Genomic DNA, 20,247 nt, shown 5'->3' on the forward strand with positions numbered 1-20,247 from the left:
ACACAGACTGATTCATACAGTACAGGTAGTTTTTTTCTTAATAGTAGTATAACACACGTAGTGGATTGCATTAATTGCATTAAGGGTCTATTCACACGTCCGCAAAATGGGTCCGCATCCGTTCCGCAATTTTGCAGAACAGGTGCGGAACCATTCATTTAAAATGGGGCCGGAATGTGCTGTCCGCATCCGCATTTGCGAATCTTCACTTCCGGTTCCGCACTTCCGTTCCGCAAAAAAATAGAACATGTCCTATTCTTGTCCGCAATTGCGGACAAGAAAAGGCATTTTTTATGAGAGTGTCGGCGATGTGCGGTCTGCAAAATGCGGAACGCACATTGCTGGTGTCCGTGTTTTGCGGATCCGCAAAACACATACAGTCGTATGAATGGACCCTAATTGTAGACTACAATGTGTGGTGAACATATTCAGAACCCAAGTATCAGAAGCGTCTCAGCAGCATCAAAACATTGGGACCGCAATCATGAAACCTTGTAGATCCTTAAAGGGGTTATCCAGGAAAAGATATTTATGACTTAGGGCTCATGCACACGACCGTATGGCTTTTTCTGTAGTTTGCGGTCCGCAAAAGTCGGATCTGCAAAAAATAAGGATGACATCCGTGTGCATTCCGTTTTTCGTGGAACGGAACATCTGGCCCCTAATAGAACAGTACTATTCTTGTCCGTTATGCAGACAATAATAGGACATGTTCTATCTATGAACGGAATGGAAAAATGGAAATACGGAAACGGAAGGCATACGGAATACCTTCTGTTTTTTTTTTAAGCTGAATGGTTTTTTGAAAATGAATGGTTCCGTATACGGAACGCAAAAAACAGAATGAGCCCTTATCCTTAGGATAGGTAATTTATTATCAGATCTGCAGGGGCCTGACACCAACGACTAGGGATGAGCAAATCGACTTTTAGGATGAAACATCCGAAGTCGATTCGCATAAAACTTCAGGAGCTTCATACAGTATTTAGATGAGCCAAAGTTACCACTTTTTTTACAGTACAAATTAATTTATGAAGTCATTGCGCAAAGTCTCGCGAGCTCCGTACAGAATTAGATGAAAGTTTTATGCAAATCCACTTTGGATGTTTCATCCTAAAAGTCGATTTGCTCATCCCTACACAGGACCCCTGACGTTCAGCTGTTAGAAGAGGCCGGTGACATCACTGTACATTGTGTAGAATGAAATGGCCGTCACTGCTCAGTAGTTCGGCGGAGCACGTGTCAGCGGGCAGGCATCCCAATGATACAGCTGTAAAGGAAGGACCGGCACTCGCACTTGATTTTAGATGCACATATTAATTTATAGTGACGCGTTGCAGCACTATGTCTGATGAAAGCACGTCGGAGTGCTGAAACGCGTCACTATGAATTAATATGTGACTAGAAATTAAATTCTGCATCTAAATTCACTGTACATTGGTCATAAGGCCTAGTTGCAGCTCAGCCCCATTCAAGTCAATAGTGCTGAGCTGCAATACCAAGCACTGCCACTAAACGATGTATGGCGCTGTCTTTGGAAAGCCGTCGGAAGCCTGCATCGATCACCAAAGATTCAGTGAGCGCAGCGGCTCCCTATAACAGCTGATCTGCGGAGGTGCTGGGAATTGGACCCCGCTGAGGTGATAATGACTATCCTGAGGATAAGTCGTCATTATCTTTTCCAGGATAACCCCTTTAATCTTGATTGTTGCCACTTTAAAGGCCCTATTAGATGGGCAGATTATTGTTAAGATGACCGCCAATTACCCAATGAGCAAGCAAACACTCATTCATCAGGGAATCTGGATCTTTTAACGTGTTATAAAATCCTGTTTTGCCGGTCGTGTCGTGTAGTAGGCGCTCTGCTGCCGGCAAACAATGAGACAGTACAGGGACGAGCAACGCATTGGTGATCGCTCATCCGCATGCTGAAGAAGAGATCGCTGCATGTGATAGCGCTGGTCTCCTCCTCTAGCGAGCAGACGATTGACGGGAGGGAAGCGTTCTGCTCTATCTGCCCGTGTAATAGGGCCTTACGGGATTAAATCTCCATACTGATACATTGTATTTCTATTGAGGATTGTTCCTACGGTTTTATATGTTCTATTCATAGGTTAAACATGTATTGTATAGGGTTAAAACGTACCCCACCTGCTATTTTAGCTTGTTGAAAGCGTAATATTTTATGCTAAGGATGATATGCTTCAACGGAAACGCGTAGGCTTGTGACTACTGTCTTGTGTACATGTTTTTAACTAGATGAAATAAAGTATTTTTTTTTATGGACGAGTGCGGAGGAACTACTTTTTTAAGACTGCAGGTGACATTATCTGTACTCAGAGCGTTATCACTGTGTTATTTGTGGTGTTACAACGGACTGCAGGTGACATCTGTACTCAGAGTTATCACTGTATTATCTGTGGTGTTACATAGGACTGCAGGTAGCATTTACTACATTATCTGTACTCAGAGCATTATCACTGTGCTATCTGTGATGTTACATAGGACTGCAGGTAACATCTACTACATTATCTGTACTCAAAGAGTTATCACTGTGTTATTTGTGGTGTTACAACGGACTGCAGGTGACATCTACTACATTATCTGTACTCAGATAGTTATCACTGTGTTATCTGTGGTGTTACATAGGACTGCAGGTGACATGTACTACATTATCTGTACTCAGAGAGTTATCACTGTGTTATCTGTGATGTTACATAGGACTGCAGGTAACATCTACTACATTATCTGTACTCAGAGAGTTATCACTGTGTTATCTGTGGTGTTACATAGGACTGCAGGTGACATCTACTACATTATCTGTAAACAGAGAGTTATAACTGTATTATCTGTAGTGTTACATAGGACTGCAGGTAGCATTTACTACATTATCTGTACTCAGAGAGTTATCATGGTGTTATCTGTGGTGTTACGTAGGACTGCAGGTAACATCTACTACATTATCTGTACTCAGAGAGTTATCACTGTATTATCTGTGGTGTTACATAGGACTGCAGGTAACATCTACTACATTATCTGTACTCAGAGAGGTATCACAGGTGTTATCTGTGGTGTTACATAGGACTGCAGGTAACATCTACTACATTATCTGTACTCAGAGAGGTATCACAGGTGTTATCTGTGGTGTTACATAGGACTGCAGGTAACATCTACTACATTATCTGTACTCAGAGAGTTATCATGGTGTTATCTGTAGTGTTACATATAATAAAGAATAATAATAATATTTATTTATATAGCGCCACCATATTCTGCAGCGCTTTACACATTCATAGGGTTCATGTACAAGACAAAAGTAAATGGCTAATATACAACTGAAACACTAGGAGTCAGGGCCTTGCTTGCAAGAGCTTACAATCTATGAGATATGACTGCAGGTGACATCTGCTTTGTTATCTGTAAACAGAGAGTCATCACTGTATTATCTCTGGTGTTACATAGGACTGCAGGTGGCATTTACTACATTATCTGTACTCAGAGCGTTATCACTGTGCTATCTGTGGTGTTACATAGGACTGCTGGTTACACCTACTACATTATCTGTACTCAGAGTATTATCACTGTTATCTGTGGTGTTACATAGGACTGCAGGTAACATCTACTACATTATCTGTACTCAGAGCATTATCACTGTGCTATCTGTGGTGTTACATAGGACTGCAGGTTACACCTACTACATTACCTGCTGATAACTACATTATCTCTGTGTGATCTGTGTGGTTACATTGAACTGCGTTAGTGTCACTGAAGGATGTTGTATGAAAAAGGAATGAAATCATTGAGCAGTGAGGTGTATGAGGGGTTAAGTGAGAACAGAACCTTTAGGGCTTACACAAAATTGTGTAATCTCCAAGAAGTTTCTGCTTCATTTTGAACACCTGGATATGTAATAAGATTGGTATAAAGTTTTCCGGATCTCTGGCCCCGTGAGCAGTTCTATATAATGTAGATCAGGTTAGTTGGGCCGGTGGATACAGCTCCCTTCCCCCACGTCAAGTGGATGAAGTCTGTTCTGTCATCCATGGCATTGTGGTTCTGAGATCCGGCACTTCTCCATATGTTACCAGAGCTTTCACGGCTGGCAGCCCGATGCCTGGAACAGCTGTGTAGTTAAAAATGCATAGGCATACTGTGTGTTAGGAGGCCTACCGTGGACCCAGCACGGAGAGCTACAGCCGCTGCAGCCCCCGACTCCAGGAAACTTTTCATGAAATTCAACAAATTTCAGTAATTGAAGCCAGGCATGTGATCCCCCGGGTCATGAAGAGGTATATAGTATACCATTCTCTCTAACACACACTTACATAGTCTCTCTGTGAGAGATGAGCGTAGAACGTGCTAGAACTTTGAATGAAGCCCAACAAATAGGACCGAGATGTCATCGATTGTCTGTGCAAGATGTAATAAAATACCACAAAAAGTCCAAAAATATAAGAGAAAATAGCGGAAATCAAAGGTTATATATACTTAGGCAAACGTTTTTTCATTGCTCTCATTCCATAAGCTGCAGCCATTTAGAGGGACTTAGGATATTAGATGTTCTTAGCTTTCATGAATAGAACATAAGAATGAGGCCACTCCATGCATTGGGGACTACAGTTTACGTCCCCAATGCACGGGCAACATCCGTGCGGCTGCCGCAGACGAATCCAGACCCATTCAACTTGAATGGGTACGTGATCCGTCTGCACTGCAAAAAAAGTTATATTTTTTTGCGGTGCGGAGGCACGGAGAGAAACCCCATGGAGACACTCCATTCTAGACCGCACCTTCTGAATTGCAAACCCATTTAAGTGAATAGCTCCGCATCCGTGATTCGGTGTGCACACGGCCATGTGCATGAGGCCTTACAGTGAAGACTGACAGTAGTAGTAGCAGGAGGTGTCACCCTGCATCTGGTATCAGTGTACGAAATCAAGAATGCACAAAAACAATATTAAGAAAACATTGACATGGTCATTCTATTGATGTCGACTTGGCGGGCATGGCAAAAAAATGAGACTTCTCAAAAAACCTGTACCCCCACAGTTTGCTACATGTGGCCCTTCTGGCAAACCCACGTTTCCAGGCAGGTTCATCCCACATGGATTTTTATGATTGGCACATGGGAAGAATAACTCTGGTTGGTCACCTGATAAATTACATTGCACACAAGATCTTGTCGCTTGAAGATCTTAAATCCAAATATCCCAATATCCATTTTCTTTTCTTCGCCTGTCTCCAAGCCAGATGTTATCTCCAGAAACTGCTGTCTAATGTAGCCCCCCGGCAAAGTAGTCCAGCTTTACAAGCCTCCCCCATATCGTGTGATAACTGCATCCGAGAGGCAGAGGTAGACATTTTCCACTGCTTGTGGCTATGCCCAGTGATAGAATCTTTCTGGCGCAAAGTCCACACATTTACTGCCACCCATCTGATGTCGGCAGCTCCTCTAGATCCTATATGGGCCATATTTGGATACACTGACCCAATCATTACTAGATGTACCCCTGTAGCCGGAAATTATTATGTCTGATAGCAGTTGTAGAAATCAAGACCATCCTCCAAACCTGGATCGACCCCGCACCCCCACCGTTTAAGCTATTTCTCGAGAAAGTCTTCTTAATGAAGATGGACTTGTTGGAGGCATCTTCCAAGAAGGAGACCCATGTGAAGCAGTTCTTTACATACTGGGAACGTTTTATAGATATTTTGCCCCTCCGGGTCAAAAAGCCAATCCAGGATTGTTTTCAGCTCACCTCCTGGTATCAGACGCGTGGTTTATTAGGCAATCATTCAATCTCAGTGACATGAATCTGCTTGATGACTCACTGGAAGGCCTCATGTGCCTGCCTAGACTTGTACGGTACCAAATGTGGAGGAGAGTTGATTATGTTGGGCTTTTGCTGTGTTCTGCCCACCTTGAGGTTTGCGGGGTGCCAAGTTGTAGTTTCTAAGTTGCGTTACCCCTTTTTTCTCCCTGATTTTTCTTCCCTAGATGTTCCCAATACTCCTTGCCCTTTTGCTTTTTCCTCCTCTCCTTTTTTTCCCTTTCCCCCTCCCTTGGAAGGTAGCCGTAGTAACATCAATATTTCATTCTGATTTGGGACCTTTATTGATGACATGTTATTGACCGAAATGCTGTACAACAACACCTATCATACCGCACTGTATATGTACTCTTTTATTATGTCAACCTGGAATAAAAACATTTGAAATATGAAAAGGGTGAAATTCACACAAAAGAACCTCACAAAGAATTGACTTGCTGAGGATTTAGAAATCTGCACAGCAGGTCAATTTCTGCACAGAAGAAAAAAAAGTTAAGTGCACATGAGGTTTGGCAAATTTCATACTTTGCAGGTATTGTATGAACGCTGAGGTTTTCCAGCTTTAAAAATCAGCCTGTGCAGGTAGCCTAAGGCTAGTTTTACACTAGCTTTATAAGAGGCTCAGCATTCTAGATCTGGCATTGCCAGATATTACTGCAAAGCCTGCCAGTCCCATTGACTATAATGAGATCCGGAAGAGATCTGGGCGCTACCCGGTAAATATGGTGGGATTTGGCTGGACAAAAACCATTGCATGCATGCTAAGGCCTCATTCACCCGGGCAAGTTTTTTTCCGCACGGGTGCAATGCGTGAGGTGAACGCATTGCACCCGCACTGAATCCGGACCCATTCATTTCTATGGGGCTGTGAACATGAGTGGTGATTTTCACGCATCACTTGTGCGTTGCGTGAAAATCGCAGCATGCTCTATTTTGTGCACTTTTCATGCAATGCAGGCCCCATAGAAGTGAATGGGGCTGCGTGAAAATCGCAAGCATTCGCAAGCAAGTGTTCTAAATACAGAATACATAGTACAACAGGGCTGGAGGGGTTAAAAAAAATATATAATAATTTAACTCACCTTAATCCACGCAGCCCGGCTTCTCTTCTGTCTTCATCTTTGCTGTGCACAGGAAAAGGACCTTTGATGACGTCACTGCGCTCATCACATGGTCCGTCACATGATCAATCACCATGGTGTGTATTCTGTATGAAGAATGCTATTATTTTCCCTTATAACCATGTTATAAGGGAAAATAATAAAATCTACACAATACCTAACCCAAACCTGAACTTCTGTAAAGAAGTCCGGGTTCGGGTCTGGGTACCAAACATGCCGATTTTTGTCACGCGCGTGCAAAATGCGCGTGCAAAACTCGTGTGAAACCAGCCTAACAGATTCCACAGAAGACAAGTCATATATTTCTACAGAACCTTGTGACCCTGCAAATTTTTTATCATGAAATAAATTTCCTCCATTACAATGTGACTTCATGTTAATCAGAATGGGCAGTGCATTGTGGGAAGTGTCAGTAACAGCTCCCCATCAGCTAATAAACACATAGACACTACTTGTGCCTGTAATAAATTCACTGGGCATCCTCTAAACAGAAGGTTGGGAGGGAGGACAGAGCGTCGGTGACAGGAAGGTGACACAGGAACAAAGAAAATCCATGAAGCCTTTCTCTGCGATTACAGTAAACAGCGGAGAGATCTATAGTGAACACAAAGGCCGTCATGTATCTAGCTTGGAAACTGCGACCTCCGCCCTGCCGCCCGTCATCGACATGACTCCACCACAATGCAGAGCAACACACGAGCATTGTTACCCGCCACTTATCCCTTAATAATTCATAATGCAAGGAGAGTGGCGAGAAACTCTACACGCTGAGCTCTGCCCCAACAGTCGGCATACAGAGTAGTACGTGAGGCTCAGTTCACACTGGTATCAGGAAATGCTGCTGGTGCATATGCTGAGACTGCTATGGGCCTGATGGATACCAAAAGAGTGTCCTGTTCGTATCTACCGCATTAGTATCACACTAATGCTGACCAATGAGCAGTATATATATATATATATATATATATATATAGTAGATATACATATATTGTTCATGGTGGCCTATGTATCATAAATGCAAGTGTATGCCATGGAAAATAGGAACACAAAAGGGCGCACTATAGTGTAAAACTGTGATGGTAAGAAATAAAGTGAGAAGCATTCACCAAATGCCGCACCTCTCCACTAGATCACCAGTTCGGGACCCATACATTTTATGTAAATGAGTTACGAAGGCGCTGTCCACCATGAATAAAAACACAATTGAAGCAAAGTAACATGGCTGTCAGGTATGATACTTTTCAGCCATTGTGTTTTAATCTAATAAAATAGCTATTTTACTTAAGGTGGATGGCGCTCTCCTAACCCATGTGTCTACTTACTGTATGCAACTGTAGGGCACATGTAAGAGGCATCTATTAGGCCTCTTTAACACGGGCGTCAGTTTTTTTTGCCCGGATAAGAGCCGGGTGCGTTGCGGGAAAATGCGCGATTTTTCAGCGCTAATGCAAAACATTGTCATGCGTTGCACTCGCGTGAGAAAAATCGCGCATGTTTGGTACCCAAACCCGAACTTCTTCACAGAAGTTCGGGCTTGGGATTGATGTTCTGAAGATTGTATTATTTTCCCTTATAACATGGTTATAAGGGAAAATAATAGCATTCTGAATACAGAATGCATAGTAAAACAGCGCTAGAGGGGTTAAAAAAAAAAATCAAATTTTTTTAACTCACCTTAGTCCACTTGATCGCGAAGCCGGCATCTCCTTGTGTCTCCTCTGCGCTGAACAGGACCTGGGGTGAGCTGCTGCATTAAATACCGGTTAAGGACCTTTGATGACGTCACTCCGGTCATCACATGGTACGTCACATGATCTTTTACCATGGTGATTCACCATGGTAAAAGACCATGTGATGACCGGAGTGACGTCATCAAAGGTCCTTTACCTGTATTTAATGCAGCAGCTCACCCCAGGTCCTGTTCAGCGCAGAGGAGACACAAGGAGATGCCGGCTTCGCGATCAAGTGGACTAAGGTGAGTTAAATTATTATTATTATTTTTTTAACCCCTCTAGCGCTGTTTTACTATGCATTCTGTATTCAGAATGCTATTATTTTCCCTTATAACCATGTTATAAGGGAAAATAATAATGATCGGGTCTCCATCCCGATCGTCTCCTAGCAACCGTGCGTGAAAATCGCATCCGTACTTGCTTGTGGATGCTATGCGATTTTCACGCTTCCCATTCACTTCTATGGGGCCTGCGTCGAGTGAAAATCGGACAATATAGAGCATGCTGCGATTTTCACTCAACGCACAATTGATGCGTGAAAATCACCGCATATGTGCACAGCCCCATAGAAATGAATGGGTCAGGATTCAGTGCGGGTGCAATACGTTCACCGCACGCATCGCACCCGCACGGAAAACTCGCCCGTGTGAAAGGGGCCTTAGAGTTATATGTCTGGAGTATTTTCCCGATATATATATGTTACAGGAATACCATGAACACTGTGACTGACATTTGCTAAGCAATTAGGGGGTCATTTGCAAACAGTTATATGCCACTTTTTCGCATATTGCTGTTGCAGATTGCAGTGCAAAGGTTATTTGTACCACAATATGCAGCTTTTCCCCGCTCACACCAGGTCTAAAAATGGGGACGTGGTGTGGGCAGGGAACAGGGTGGGCCGTCCCATCTCATTTATCATTTTCCACGCCAGCTAAAGGGGTATTAAGACCTTAAAGGGGTTCTGCACTTTCATTTAACTGATGATCTATCCTCTGGATAGATCATCAGCTTCTGATCGGCGGGGGTCCAACACCCGGGATCCCCGCCGATCAGCTGTTTGAGAAGGCAGCGGCGCTCCAGCAGCGCCGCGGCCTTCTCACTGTTTACCGCCGGGCCGCACGCCCACTGACGTCACGACTTGTATCAACTAGAGTGGGCGCGGCTAAGCTCCATTCAAGTGAACAGAGCTTAGCCGCGCCCACTCTAGTTGATACAAGTCGTGACGTCAGTGGGCGGGCGGCCCTGCGGTAAATAGTGAGAAGGCAGCGGCGCTGCTGGAGCGCCGCTGCCTTCTCAAACAGCTGATCGGCGGGGGTCCCGGGTGTCGGACCCCCGCCGATCAGAAGCTGATGATCTATCCAGAGGATAGATCATCAGTTAAATGAAAGTGCAGAACCCCTTTAATGTCTAAAATCTGGAAATGAGAGGCTCACCAAGTCTGCAGTAAAATTTGACACACAGGGGTACAGGACAATGACACAGTGACACATAGGGGGTACAGGACAATGATATAGTGACACATAGGGGGTACAGGACAATGATACCATGACATATAGGGGGTACAGGAAAATGACACCTAGGGAGTACAGGACAATGACACAGTGACACATAGGGGGTACAGGGCAATGATATAGTGACACATAGGGGGTACAGGACAATGATACCATGACACATAGGGGGTACAGGACAATGACACCTAGGGGGTACAGGACAATGACACAGTGACACATAGCGGGTACAGGACAATAACACCTAGTGGGGTACAAGACAATGACACAGTGACACTTAGAGGGGTACAGGAAAATGACACAGTGACACATAGGGGGTACAGGACAATAACACCTAGTGGGGTACAAGACAATGACACAGTGACACTTAGAGGGGTACAGGAAAATGACACAGTGACACATAGGGGGTAAAGGACAATGACACAGTGACACATAGAGGAGTACAGGACAATGACACCATGACACCTAGGGGGTACAGGACAATGATATAGTGACACATACAGTAGGGGGTACATGAAAATGACACAGTGACAAAGTACAGGACGATGGCAAGCTGACATGGGCAATGGTGGATTTTAATAGGGGCGTTTGGGTTAACATGCACAAGTTTTGAATTCAGCAGCACCAAGAGCTGCACTGTCCCCCTTAGCTGGACTTCTTTGAAATGGCAGCTCACAACTGCTGACAGTCCCAAATTCCTACCTCCTCCCACTTGCCGCCGCTGCTGCGTCCCAGCTGAAAAAGATCAGAGGAGCACCGCGGCAAGAAGGAGGAGGCAGCACCAGACAGCAGGTAACACCTACTATATTATCGCTACCCAGAGATCTTCCCTGCAGTCCTGTGTTATCTGTGGTGTTACATAGGACTGCAGGTCACATCTACTACATTATTTGTACTCAGACTCTGAGTACAGGTAATATAGTAGATGTTACCTGCAGTCCTATGTAACACCACAGATGACACAGTGATAACTCTCTGAGTACAGATAATATAAACAGTGGTGCCCGCAGTCCTATGTAACATGTAACACTACAGATAACATGGGTTTTACAAGGAATTACATATTGATGGCCTATCCTCAGGATAGGTTATTGATATGAGTAATGGGGGACTCGGACCCTAAAGTGGCCCTGGAAAAAAATAAACTAAGAGTGACCCAATGCTATAGGTGGATCCAAATAACTAATGGGTGGCATTGTCAGAGGAAAACGGAGGGAGGGGGCCCGAGTTGGGCAGACAGCCCCGGGCCTATGATGCACTTAATCTACCACTGAACACAGGGTACAGTACACGCTGAAAATTGGGCTACAAAGCAATGACGCGCTGACAGAGTACAGCACCATTACACAATGATACACTGACACTCGGGGTACAGGACGATGATACACTGACACTTGGGGTACAGGACGATGATACACTGACACTCGGGTTACAGGACGATGATACACTGACACTCGGAGTACAGGACAATTGCAGTGTCCCAGGGGGTCAGTAGTGTATGCTGGGCTTTGTAGTGCAGATTGACCACTAACCTGGGATCCACTGTCGTCTTCAATTGGGGCAAATACAGGAACAGGCAGATGTTAAAAGTTCGTGACGCCAGTGTCAATTAAACGGTGACACGCCGTGTAAAGTATGGTGGAAGAATGAAGCAAGCACAGGATAGCCAACAAAAACTGGAACTTTTACTGAATATCAGTCAGGATAATACATGGACACAGGTACAGCACAGTTCCATGAAAGACGGTTGGTTTCTTGTAGCAATATAGGTGGTTCTTGGGAATTACAGAATGGCCGGTCTTAGCAATGTATAATACAGAGTGTTGATTGCAGGAGATGCAGTACAGGCGGCTTGCACACTATTCCTGACTGGTCCCGCTACACGTGACTTTCCCTCCAAGGTCTAATGCCCTTTATCTGACGTACCCTTGAAGCTGTCCTTATCTAGTACCTCCTCTGTTATCTTGAGTACCTCTTGCTTATCTGATCGGCCTCTGTGGTAATCTGTGTCTTGGCTGGTGTCTGGCTTATGCTGCTTCAGCTAAACGGATGATGACTCAGGAGGGGAACCTTTTCCTTGGATCCGGAACCCGGTTACAGGGCCTTTACTACCCTCTCCTAGCCGACAGGCTTCAGGCCTGCTATGCTCTCACAGGCCCATAGCCTGGCCTTCTCTCAGACACAGGATCATTTCTGACCTCTGCTCCCACTGTCTGTCTCTCCTGCTACTACTTCCTGACTGGGCCTTATATAACCTAGGGTTCCCTAGCTCCCTCTAGTGACTCAGAGCTGGAACTACACCCTAGCCGGCCTGCAAATGCACGTTTCACAGTAACAGGAAAATACATAGCATGACATTATAAGATGTTTTATACCAACCTCCCCTTAAATACAGGGGGAACGACAATACCCAAGTGACCCTTCTGTAGTGACGGGGTATTACTCTCCCGTACACTACATACCCCGCTGCTTTAAGCTGAGTACGACCTCGTACTCCATCAGGGCCCGCCCAACTGGAATCATGACCTGAAATAGAGAAAGACACATGCATGCATACATATATGTCCATTACACTCTTATCAGACCCAATTGGAAATGGCGAAGTCTGGTGACAAGGGGCGTCGTTCTCTTTTTCACAGGATAGTGTGTGGAACGGGGGCGCTGACCTGGCACAGCGGATGTTGAAAGAACCAGGATAGTCCATGACAATAAATAAGTCCATAATAAATTAACCTCTCAGAGGCTTGCACATAGGAAGTCCATCTCTGGGCACATATACTTGAATAGAAAAACCGGTTATTAAATACTGTCAGCAGCACATATATAAAATGACAATACAGGACTCTGACAATACCAGGGCCTTGTTATCCTGGCAAGTCCTGCTTACCCTTTAAAATAGTGCTGACATAAAAATGTCTTTTCAACCTGAAATGGGGGTAAAAGGGGTAAAATTTGTGCAAAAAACTTCAAGGCACAACCGGGAATTCAGCAGCAAACCGGATGTCCCAAACAAAACAAAGGCAGCTGGAAGCATTGATACACAGTGGCACATGATTTAACTAGGATGCCACCGGCCGTGGGTAACTGGCAGCGAGCTTCACCAGCTCTGCCAAATGGAGGGACAAACGGCCATTAAGGAGATGAACAAGAGGGCAAAAGTACTCACAGACGAGTATCATGTTCCTCCTCAGATGACGAGTCGACATAGGGAACCTGCAGCAGTTGTTCCGGCAAGGACGGCCACATTTGAAACCCGTCTCCCCTGACAATTTTTAGAGGGGGAGGTTTATCTTTCACGGCCTCCATCTCGGCCTCCGTTCTCGGGAATGGAAACCACTGCACTCCTCCTGCGCAGCCAAGGTCCGCCACCCAGTACACCCGCTTGCGCAGGGCCTCTAGTTCTGCTTTGCTACAGGTGGTCGGATCTACCGGAGGTCCAGGGGGTCCGGCCGCTGGGGGAACAATGGCAGCTGTTGCTTGGCGCCGGGCCTCAGCACTTTCCTCGGCTCTCCGGCAGCTGTCCTGCCGCTCCTTCTCCTCCTCTCGTCTCACTGCATCCGGAGGGGGATACCGCTCCTCCAGCCCCTGCAGCACGATAGGCTCCCAGAAGACGTCTGGACTGAGGTAGGCCTGACTTTGAAGATGGGTGGTTTGGCCCTTTTCCACGTGCGCTCTAGCTGTTTCAACCGGTTCTGACCTCTCTTTTCCAGAGTCCCAGTTCTCAGCCGGCGCCTTCGGGCGAGTCACTGCGGTGGCGTAGGGGCCCCTTAGACTTTCGGCTGGGGTGTATTCTACGATCTCCCCTATGGTCAGATTGTGGAGATGCTCCGGGAGGTAGTGCCGCTTTACCGATCGCCGGTTGACATAGAAGTCCCGGCCAGTCCCCAACTCCTGGATAAACCCATAGCCTTTGTCCTTATCAAAGGACACCACGATCCCGCGGCGCCTTTCTAGCTGGGGCTTACCCGGAAAGGAGTCTCCCTGTATGGACTTAGCCATCTCCTCGAACCGCTTCTTCCGGCTGGTGTTCTTCTTCGCCACCGCGGCTCTCAACTCCTCCATAATAGCCAGCCATTCTGCATGCCGGCGACGGATCGGTGGGGACTCGGGTCGGGTGATGCTTAGGTCCATGGCCTGGGCCCAGGGGGTGGCCGTCCAGGCTAGAGGATCCCTTGGCCCCAACTCCGGAAAGTCCGGTGGAGTGGCGCCCCACTCGCACGTGGTCTCATCCTCGCTCTCTGCAGCGCACGCCATCTCTTCTCTTCCTGGTTGCTGCATCGACTCTGACTCCTCCCACGCACTGGGCCAGTCTATCTCCATCGGAGCTCCGCCTCCCAGGCGTAACTCTTCAAAGTAGTTAGCCGCTTCGCCACTCCTCAAGGTGGGCGGCGCTCCAGGGCAATCGTCCCCTCCTTCTTCTTGGAAGGTTTCGGCGCCAAATATTCGCGCCTCTGCACATCCTGATGGCGCAGTAAAAAGCCTCATGGCGCCGGCGGCCATTTTAAGTGTCCGGATGCCGCAATTCAATGACAGCAAGCAGGATTATGAAAAGTCCAGTAAAACACAGTCCACAAATGCGATTTTCTCTCTGGGGGTAGCGCAACACAGTACAGCGTCTCTGATTCCTCCCAGGCACAATTGTAATCCACAAGTTAGGAATAAAGGTTGCAGTCTTTGTAATACGGTGGTGGAATAATTAAAGCACACAGTTCACACTTCCCTGCACTTCAGAAGCATGCGTATCCTGTTCGTGACGCCAAAAAGAGCGATGCAGTGTCCCAGGGGGTCAGTAGTGTATGCTGGGCTTTGTAGTGCAGATTGACCACTAACCTGGGATCCACTGTCGTCTTCAATTGGGGCAAATACAGGAACAGGCAGATGTTAAAAGTTCGTGACGCCAGTGTCAATTAAACGGTGACACGCCGTGTAAAGTATGGTGGAAGAATGAAGCAAGCACAGGATAGCCAACAAAAACTGGAACTTTTACTGAATATCAGTCAGGATAATACATGGACACAGGTACAGCACAGTTCCATGAAAGACGGTTGGTTTCTTGTAGCAATACAGGTGGTTCTTGGGAATTACAGAATGGCCGGTCTTAGCAATGTATAATACAGAGTGTTGATTGCAGGAGATGCAGTACAGGCGGCTTGCACACTATTCCTGACTGGTCCCGCTACACGTGACTTTCCCTCCAAGGTCTAATGCCCTTTATCTGGCGTACCCTTGAAGCTGTCCTTATCTAGTACCTCCTCTGTTATCTTGAGTACCTCTTGCTTATCTGATCGGCCTCTGTGGTAATCTGTGTCTTGGCTGGTGTCTGGCTTATGCTGCTTCAGCTAAACGGATGATGACTCAGGAGGGGAACCTTTTCCTTGGATCCGGAACTCGGTTACAGGGCCTTTACTACCCTCTCCTAGCCGACAGGCTTCAGGCCTGCTATGCTCTCACAGGCCCATAGCCTGGCCTTCTCTCAGACACAGGATCATTTCTGACCTCTGCTCCCACTGTCTGTCTCTCCTGCTACTACTTCCTGACTGGGCCTTATATAACCTAGGGTTCCCTAGCTCCCTCTAGTGACTCAGAGCTGGAACTACACCCTAGCCGGCCTGCAAATGCACGTTTCACAGTAACAGGAAAATACATAGCATGACATTATAAGATGTTTTATACCAACCTCCCCTTAAATACAGGGGGAACGACAATACCCAAGTGACCCTTCTGTAGTGACGGGGTATTACTCTCCCGTACACTACACAATAACACAGTGACACTCAGGGTACAGGACAATGACACAGTGACACTCAGGGTACAGGACAATGATACACTGACACTTGGGGTAACAACAATGATACACTGACACTCGGTGTACAGGACAATGACACAGTGACACTCGGGGTACAGGACAATGATACACTGACACTTGGGGTAACAACAATGACACACTGACACTCGGTGTACAGGACAATGACACACTGACACTCGGTGTACAGGACAATGACACAGTGACACTCGGGGTACAGGACGATGATGCACTGATACTTGGGGTACAGGACGATGATACACTGACACTTGGGGTACAGGACGATGATACACTGACACTCGGAGTACAGGACAATAACACGCTGACACTCGGGGTACAGGCAGGGCCGGTGCAAGGATTTTTGCCAACACAAGCAAAGCTACATTTTGGTGCCCCTCCCCACCCCAGAAGTTGAACTCTATGGTTCAGTTGACCCATTGCTGTCCGTTTGTTGCAGCCGTAATACAGAGGCTAAAATCCTCAAATAGTTCGGCCATGTGAAAGCAGAGAGGTTTTCATGTTTTATGTAAATATGGCTTAAAAATAAGCAAGATAAAAGGCACAATTAAAAAACAAACAAAGCAAAATCAATGTAAAGAACCATAAGAAGGCAAATAGCGCATGCACACAACCGCCATTTTATGACCCATTCATTTCTTTGGGGCTGAATTTTTGCAACTGTTCTGCAAATTACAGAGCAAGTCCTATTCATGTTCATACTTTCAGACGATAACAGCCCTTGCAATTGATGGGTGTGAGAAAAATACAGAACGCACGCAGAAGGACCACCCCTGTTTCAGCTTACCTGGTCCCATCTGCAGCAGCTGGCTTCTCCTCTGTGTGTCCTGGTATCTTCTCTCTGCTTCAGACAATCGCTGGTTTGGGGACTGTATTTTTCGCCCTCTAAGACGCAGCTAGGTTTTAGAGGAGGATAATAAGAAAAAAAATATTTTCCATTACACCTCAGGTCAGACCAGCAATCAGACCCCCAATGTTAATCAGACCTCAGATCAGCCCCCCAATGCCTCAGATCAGCCCCCCATGTCAGTCATCATGCCACCATGTCAGCCATCATACCCCCATGTCAGCCATTAGCCCCTCATGTCACAATTCTCCCCCTCCATCCATGTCACATCACCCCCTTCGTGTCACATCATGATCACATCATTACCCCCTATTGTGTCACATTGTCCCCCCTCCCATCATGTCACGGTCACCCCCCCCTCTCCATTTATGATTGTTGTTTGTGTAATATTTTTTTTTAAACACATTTATGCCGTGCACTCTGGCGCTAGTGCGCTCATCAGTGATCACTTACCCACCTGTCCTGCTGCTACGGCAATCTGGCTGTGTGGGAGTCAGACTCACAGACACAGTCAGCTCCAGTCCCTGCTGCCGCCCGCCGCCGCTGCGCCACTCGCCAGTCACACCCCCTGGCCTGACCCCATGACCGTGTTGCCGTGCTGCCGGGCCCGTGCCACCCTGTGAGCTGCGGCGCAACTCACAAGTAACTGATTTAAAAAAGAAAAAAAAAAGAAGGTTCATTTTTCCGCCCTCCCCTAGGGTGCGCCCTAAGGCAGCTGCTTGGTCTGCCTCATGGTAGCACCAGCTCTGGGTACAGGACAATGACACAGTGACACTCAGGGTACAGGACAATGATACACTGACACTTGGGGTAACAACAATGACACACTGACACTCGGGGTACAGGACGATGACACACTGACACTCGGGGTACAGGACGATGATACACTGACACTCGGGGTACAGGACAATGACACAGTGACACTCGGGGTACAGGACTATGACACACTGACACTCGGGGTACAGGAAGATGATAAACTGACACTTGGGGTACAGGACGATGATACACTGACACTTGGGGTACAGGACGATGATACACTGACACTTGGGGTACAGGACGATGATACACTGACACTCGGGGTACAGGATAATGACAGACTGACACTTGGGGTACAGGACGATGACACACTGACACTTGGGGTACAGGACGATGACACACTGACACTAGGGGTACAGGACAATGACAGACTGACACTTGGGGTACAGGACAATGACAGACTGACATTTGGGGTACAGGATAATGACACACTGACACTCGGGGTACAGGACAATGACACACTGACACTTGGGGTACAGGACAATGACAGACTGACACTTGGGGTACAGGACAATGACAGACTGACACTTGGGGTACAGGACAATGACACACTGACACTCGGGGTACAGGACAATGACAGACTGACACTTGGGGTACAGGACAATGACAGACTGACACTTGGGGTACAGGACAATGACACACTGACACTCGGGGTACAGGACAATGACAGACTGACACTTGGGGTACAGGACAATGACAGACTGACACTTGGGGTACAGGACAATGACACACTGACACTCGGGGTACAGGACAATGACAGACTGACACTTGGGGTACAGGACAATGACAGACTGACACTTGGGGTACAGGACGATGACACACTGACACTCGGGGTACAGGACGATGATATTGACATTTTCCTCGACCATTAAAACAACTCAGAAGCTGAGATGTGCGCAGTAATTTCGGTACTACATCATATACTCTCGTCCATTGCAACCTCCCTCAATGATTGGAAGATTCTGGGAGGAGAGAAAGATAAACTCAGGGTCCTCTGAGACACTTCAGACAAGAGGTGCCATAAAGAATAAGATGAATTATAATGTATTACATCAATATAATAAGAGTCTCCTGTATCTACACACTACACAAAGATGCTAAAGAGGGGCCCCAGAGGGCGGCATGGTGCCAAGCCCAGAACAATGAGCAATCTCTGATACAGACAGCTGTACAGAAGAGCCAGCACTCTACAGCCTGAGAATGGCTGGAGCCACAGCTCCCCCTGCTGGCCATTTATGGGGTAGTGCATTAACAAGGTTTTCTGACTTTGAGCAGAATCTTTCCGTTTTTATGAGTTTGTGTCCTCGCTGTGTTTAGCTTGTTGTGTTGCTTAATTATGGCACCACTCCCTGTATTATATTATTCTGTTGTATCTCTCCAAGAATTTGTAAGTGATTTGTGCTGTTGATCAGGTTTTAGCTGGAACAAGATTATACTAGATCTAAGAATCAGGACACTGAACACTAAAATCATAAAAAAATCGCTTTAGTTGGGATGATAGAACAGGTGATTTTCGGGTGAGGTAAGCATTCCTTCCCGACAATCGCCTGCTCATCAATGAAGGACACTGGGAGGAGCGATCTAATGCCATCACTCTTCCCCATACTGACTCCGGCAGCAGATCGCCTTTACACAGCATGCAAATGATCCGATGAACGAGCGTTTCTCTCATTTATCTGGTAATTGGCGGCTCTTTTACACTGAACGCTTGTTAGCAATTATCTGGCAGACTCTCGGCCTTTAGGCTTTGTTCACAATACGTTTTTCACAGACGTCTGCTATCCACACATCACTGTTTTCCACTGACCGAGATGCGCACTACTTTGGTCCGTGATGCAGACCACACATGCCAATCGAAGTCTATGAGTCTGTAATCACTGACACAACACAGATTGCATCCGTGTTCTGTCAGTGGCTTTCATGGACCATTGGAAGGAGATACGGATGACACAAGGAGGGCAAAAAACAGTCACACGGACCAAACATGGATTCTTCACGGATGAAACACAGACAGATTTTCCTTGGACGTCAAACGGACAAGGATGAGAATGTTAGGATCCCGAAAATCCCATTTAGGGGGATCTTCATGGGATTATGATTATCCCAAGGGCTGGTATGGAGTTTTTTGGCGGGAGATTTTCCCGCCTAGATAGTTTCCTGCCAAGAAATGCAGTGGCCAAGGTGGCTAAATTTAGCTTTGTTGCTAGGTGGAGGGAAGATGGAGGGTGATTGGCTAGGTAAGGATCCTATGGGTCAGTTGTTGCTGGGGCTTGGAAGTTTTGGGTCCCCCAGCAACAGGTTAGGCATTGGAGGAGAGGTTTGGGGTGGTGGGGTAGATTGTGTATATAAGATGAGGTGGTTGGCTGCCAAGCTGCTTTGAGGATCCAGCTTCCTTGCCCTCCCTCCCCTTTATGGTTGCTTGTCACGGTCACTTTATTAGAAGGAGGGGTAAGGTCACTCGCCAATAAGTGGTAAGCAGTCGAGTAGATTCAGGTATTTAGGTCGAGCTTATGGCTGGCCTAATCAGTGGTTATTATGATTATTATTTATTATTATTGGAATTTTATGGT

General features: G+C 46.5%; 1 protein-coding gene across 2 annotated transcripts in view; it reads left to right on the forward strand.

The window, feature by feature from the left end:
• KIRREL3 (kirre like nephrin family adhesion molecule 3) overlaps positions 1 to 20,247 on the forward strand; it is an 863,226-nt gene that overhangs the window by 777,518 nt on the left and 65,461 nt on the right. The gene's annotated exons all lie outside the window — the stretch shown is intronic.

The sequence above is a fragment of the Bufo gargarizans genome, chromosome 2 (genome assembly GCF_014858855.1).
Source record: "Bufo gargarizans isolate SCDJY-AF-19 chromosome 2, ASM1485885v1, whole genome shotgun sequence".
Lineage (NCBI taxonomy): Eukaryota > Metazoa > Chordata > Amphibia > Anura > Bufonidae > Bufo > Bufo gargarizans.